A 5,934-nucleotide genomic window follows, 5' to 3' on the forward strand; every position below is an offset into this window, starting at 1 on the left:
ATATATATATATATAGAGAGAGAGAGAGAGAGAGAGAGAGAGAGAGAGAGAGAGATTTACTGTGTGTGTATATATATATATATTTATATGTATGAGTGTGTTATATATTATTTAGAAACATGGAACAAAAAGGAATGCAATAAAATAATAATCGTAAAAATATCAATATATCTTTTCTAAAATGCATTAATACATTACTTACTGTGTCTTGATCGTTGGAACGTCGTACATAGACATTATATGTGTGTGTGTGTGTGTATATCTATACATATACACTCAGGAATTAGGTTTTTTATATATATATATATATGTGTGTGTGTGCGCGTATATACACATACTATGTATATGGATATATATTATAACGTTATAATATTATATATATATAGAGAGAGAGAGAGAGACATTCACACACACACGTATACATACACGATGTGTATGTATTGGCCCTTTATATATGCGTGTCTTGTGTGTGTCTCTCTAACAGACTACACACACATATACAATCACGCATATATAAACCTCACCATTTAGGACTGGGGAAAACCAGTGAGAAAGAGAGAGAGATAGCTACAGCAGTGTTATTTAGATCTACATGAGTGTATGTGTGTGTGTGTATAGGATATATGTAAATATATATATATATTCAGTTGGTATTGTTATTATTGGTCGACTTACAGTTTCAGTGGAAGATTAAAATGCGGAAGTACTGAGGCCAAGTATTTCCGTCAGGGGAGACTACTTCTGTCGTCTGGTGCTTGTCCGTCAACTTGGTGGGGGATCATTTTGTCATTTCGCTGGCCAAGTCGGGCTTTGCGTGTACCTTCATTGCGTTTAATCTCTCCCGGAAGGTTCTCTGGGAATGGTAGCGGTGGAGGTAGTTGGGGAATTCGATAGAGCTGGTTTTCTTGGCCTGCCTGCGTTATACAGCTACTGTAATCCTGTTGGCTTCGCAGTTCTGTCTGCTCTTACGTTGTTCTCTTCTCCCGGTCATCGGATACATTATTTAGATATGTTGTCGAGTCTTGTAGCGTACTCTCTCATTCAGACAACCCGACCGAGGTTGATGAAACTTCGGTTTCAGTCCAAATGGTTTGTTTCATTGTGAAAACCTTATAGGATCCCCCCCCCCCGTCAAAATTGTGGAACTCATATTCATATTTTATGAATAAACATGGCTACTGTAATTTCTAATAAAACATTCACTGGAAATAAAATTAAGTATTTGAAGAAAATAATTTATACAGAAAAAAAAAGGCGCAGATGTGGCTGTGTGGTAAAATGTTTTCTTCCCAACTACATGGTTTCGGCATTAGTCTCACTGTGTGAAACTTTTGTGGAGGGACAAACATAAACAAAAGCCATATATACTTATTTATAGCTGCAAGCCGACCTAAGCATGGTGAGTGAATTTGGTAGACGGAAACTGAAAGAATACCGTCGTCGATAGATAGATAGATAGATAGATATAAGAGCCAAGATGGCGAGGTGGCAGAACGGTTAGCACGCCGGGCGAAATGCTTAACGGCATTTCGTCCGTCTTCAGGTTCTGAGTTCAAATTCCACCGAGGTCAACCTTGCCTTTCATCCTTTTGGAGTCAATAAAATAAGTACCAGTTGATTACTGGAGTCAATACAATCGATTTAACCCCTCCCCGAAATTGCTGGCCTTGAGCCAAAATTTGAAATCAATATTATAGATGTAAGGCGTATGGCTCAGTGGTTAGAGTATCGGACTCACAATCATAAGGTAGTGAGTTCAATTCCTGGACTAGGCTGTGTGTAATGTGCTTGAGCAGGACACTTTATTTCACGTTGCTCCAGTTCACTCAGCCCTAGAAATGAGTTGTGACGTCACTGGTGCCAAGCTGTATCGGCCCCTTTGCCTCTCCCTTGGATAACATCAGTGGCAAGGAGAGGGAAGGCTTGTATGCATGGGTGACTGCTGGTCTTCCATATAACAACCTTGCCCGGATTTGTGCCTCAGAAGGGAACTTTCTAGGTGCAATCCCATGGTCATTCGTGATCGAAGGGAGTCTTGACGCTTTTATATGTTGTATAGGCGCAGGAGTGGCTGTGTAGTAAGTAGAATGCTTACCAACCACATGGTTCCGGGTTCAGTCCCACTGCGTGGCACCTTGGGCAAGTGTCTTCTACTATAGCCTCGGGCCGACCAAAGCCTTGTGAGTGGATTTGGTAGACGGAAACTGAAAGAAGCCCATCATATGTATGTGTGTGTGTGTGTGTGTGTGTGTGTGTGTGTCTGTGTCTGTGTGTATGTGTGTCTGTGTTTGTCCCCCAACATCGTTTGACAACGTATGTATATAAATGTATGTATGTATATATGTATGTATGTAAATGTATGTAAATGTCTATTTGTCTGTCTGTCTATATATATGTATGTATGTAAGCATAACCAGATTTTTCTTTATACTTATTAGTAATTGTTATAGGTAACAGCAGGTATATCAAAACAAAAGAGCAGGTGTGTTATTATTGCTGGATTAAAACTCATTAACAAAGGCATAACACCTGTAAGTTTGTGATTGGTCAGAATATTTTAAGCAGTTAAAACTGAATCATATCGAAGTGTTGTTTTATCAGTTCATTACGACTACAGTTGTCGTTGAAGAATTAACCGCAGCTTGAAAAACCTTGAGTTCAATTCATAGTCACAGAACGAAATGTTCTAGTCTCATTACATCGGAAAAAAGGATGGAACTGAGAACGTGGACGAAGTGGGGGAGTGATGTTGAAGGGTGGAAGCTGTACAATGTAGGAAGAAGTATTGTATGACCAAAGTTGGTGCACCAAGATCTGGTCAGTTGAATTGGTGCACGCAACAAACAAGATGACTCTGTAGACGAGGGTACGAGCTGATACTGGTTTCAAATTTTGGCGCAAGGCTAGCATGTTTGTGGGAGCGGGTAAGTTGATGAAAGGATGAAAGGCAAAAATCGTCCCCAGCGGAATTTGAACTCTGAATGTAAAAATGGACGAAATGCTGTTAAGCATTTGGCCCAGTGAACTAACGATTCTTATTTATTTATTGCCCACAAGGGGCTAAACATAGAGGGGAGAAACAAGGACAGACAAAAGGATTAAGTCGATTACATCGACCCCAGTGCGTAACTGGTACTTAATTTATCGACCCCGAAAGGATAAAAGGCAAAATCAACCTTGGATGAATTTGAACTCAGAACGTAACGATAGACAAAAGACCGCTAAGCATTTCACCCGGCGTGCTAACAATTCTGCCAGTTCGACGCCTTAGTGTGAATAGATATTGGCAAGAATATTGGTTTCAAATTTTAGTACAAGACCAACTGTTTTGGGGATTACATTGACCCCAGTGACCAACTGGTACTTATTTTATCGACCCAGAAAGGATGAAAAGAAAAGTCGACCTCAGCAGAATTTGAACTTAGAAAAGTAAAGATGGTCGAAATGCCGCTAAGCATTTGGAGCGACGTGCAAACGATTCTGCCAGCTTGCTGCCTTAGCGCGAGTAAATATTAGTGTGGTAAGAAGTTTGCTTTCAAACCAATGTGGCCTTGGTTTCAGTCCTACTCTGTGGTACCTTGTGGAAGTGTCTTTTACTATAGCCTCGGACCAGCCAAAAACGTTGTGGGTCAATTTGATAGACGGAAACTGAAAGAAACTCATTGTATACACACACTACATACATACATACATACATACATGACTCATGACCGCTGAATCACATCACACTTCGAAGGCTATACATTTGCAATCCAAGAACAGGAGATTGCTTCTAAATACCTAATTAACAAGAAACACAGTGAAGCCTTTGGAGTTCCAAGATGCATTCGAAAACGTTGATTATTTCGTATTTCTGAGTAAGACATCACACATGCGATTAGCAGCTGCCCAAACATGTCATTGAGGGACTATTCCTTGATGTGACATGACATTGTCGCAAAAACAATAGACAATGGGACCCGGAAAAAAGACTGTCCAGGAATAAATACCCCCTGTTGTTGAATACGTACGCAAATATCAGTGCAAGGAATACTGGTGGCACATTCCCATCAAAACATCTGTAACCGTGTCAAACTGCTGTCACAGAAAAGCCATTGTTCCACCGTGGGAAAAGTTCTGTTGCAGTGTTAATTTAAATTTGGCTATGGTGGATCGAATCCACTTCATGCATGCAAGATCCACTACACATCTGTTAAGTGTAAGCATAACAGGCCATAGAGGTCAGCTGCCCTGCTGATGTGAATATCTCTTTGAAAATCAAAGAGAAAGAAGATAACTATGGACAACTGCTTCAAAACTGCTACAAAAATTGCTTTATAAATGTTAATTTGTAATCCAGCTTCTATATCCGGATTACAAATTTACATTTATTCCAATAATAATTGGGGCATTTGGTTTTGTAAGTGAAAATTTAACTGTATTATGATGGGCTTGGATTTTCAGAAAATAAAATCAACCAACTGAAACACACATTACAAATATAATCTGTAAGAGAAACAATAAAACTATGCAAGACTTTCGTCAAGTTCAAAATGTGACAATCTTCGTTATCTACATTCCAAAGATTGAGCTTTGTATCTTTGGTTAGAAACCAGTTCCTTCTTAAGAGGAATAATTAAACAATCTTCACATTCAATTTCTTCTGCGTCGTGTCTTAATTTGACTATCCTTTCACATTCTGCTGACACTTGCTGTAGGGTTACATCCTGGTTTTGTTCCAGCTTTGCGAGAATTCTAGTTCTAACTTCTGCGTCCTTTTCGGCAGTAAGTCTCTGTGTTAAAATCAGACATTTGAACATTTCTGGCGTTAATTAATTCCAACTTAAACTTCTCGTATTCCTTGTTTATTCTACCAGTATATGTGATGTAGTCCTCGTCGTTGTTTTCCTCTACGTTCACACACTTCCAATGTGTGTTGAACAATGAGCTCTTTTCATTGAAAATTTCACACAATATATCTATTGTGACATTAAAGTTTATGCGCGAAGATTTTCTTGGGCGTACATAATTACTGTACTGATCATGTTCTGGTACCGTCAGTTTACTCAAGATTAAGCACGTTTTCATCTCGTAATCCCAATCTTTACATTTTTTCCAAAGATTTTCTCGTGTCTTCTGCAGTATGCTTCGAGGGTAAACCCTTCGTCAGGTTTGCATTTTAACTCTGTTATGGAGTTCGTGATATAGTCTGGCGAGAACACATTTCCTGTCTTTTCAGACGACTTCAATAATTAAGGCTTTTGTTGTTGTAATAGTATTTGTTGTTGTTGTTGCTTCAGCTGTTGTTCTTGCAGTTGCAGCTGCTGCTGTTGTTCTTTCAGTTGCTGTTGATACTATTTTTTTTAACTCGAGCAAACCAGCCAACAAATTCTCCATAATTTTCCAATTTTTTTCCATAAAATTCGCTCAACAAAACTTTGTGAGTTTATTAACTCTTCTTCAAGTTTCTGTCAACTCCACGCGAATGGCTTTGACCTCGTCGCGTTTATTAATTCCTCGTGAGTTGTCTAAATCCTCATCGCCACTATTATGATCTTTAAAATGTTGGATTATTATAACGCCCACTTCGGTGTACAGAATACTTAGTAAAACCAGTAAAGACATGACTATCTCTGACCGCCTAATACGTACTCTGGTACTTCACGTACTTCTCTTTACTCATAGTGACTAGGTTATTCCATTCGTCACGCGGGAGGGTGCACTATTATTACTAATTCCCTACAACACAAACATACACACGTACATACATACACACACAAACACACACACACATTATTTATATTATTATATGATTGAACGCCACGCGTCCTCTTCCAAGTAAGTTTTATCTTAAGGATTCTGATGCGCACTCTATACGATCTTTTTACTCTTTCGTTTTTCTCTCTTTTTCTATCTCTTATTCTTTTACCTCCTCTTCTTCCACTATTCTATCCT

The 5,934-nt window shown here is 38.9% G+C and overlaps 1 protein-coding gene across 1 annotated transcript in view; it reads right to left on the reverse strand.

Annotated features, from left to right (window-relative positions):
• LOC106880833 (uncharacterized) overlaps window positions 1-682 on the reverse strand; it is a 38,630-nt gene extending 37,948 nt beyond the window's left edge. Inside the window, exon 1 of the mRNA XM_014930960.2 lies at window positions 203-682. The gene's annotated coding sequence lies outside the window, so the exon portion shown is untranslated. The remainder of the gene's footprint in view (window positions 1-202) is intronic.
• Window positions 683-5,934: the final 5,252 nt, after the last annotated feature.

This window comes from Octopus bimaculoides, chromosome 24 (assembly GCF_001194135.2).
Source record: "Octopus bimaculoides isolate UCB-OBI-ISO-001 chromosome 24, ASM119413v2, whole genome shotgun sequence".
NCBI classification, from domain to species: Eukaryota; Metazoa; Mollusca; class Cephalopoda; order Octopoda; family Octopodidae; genus Octopus; species Octopus bimaculoides.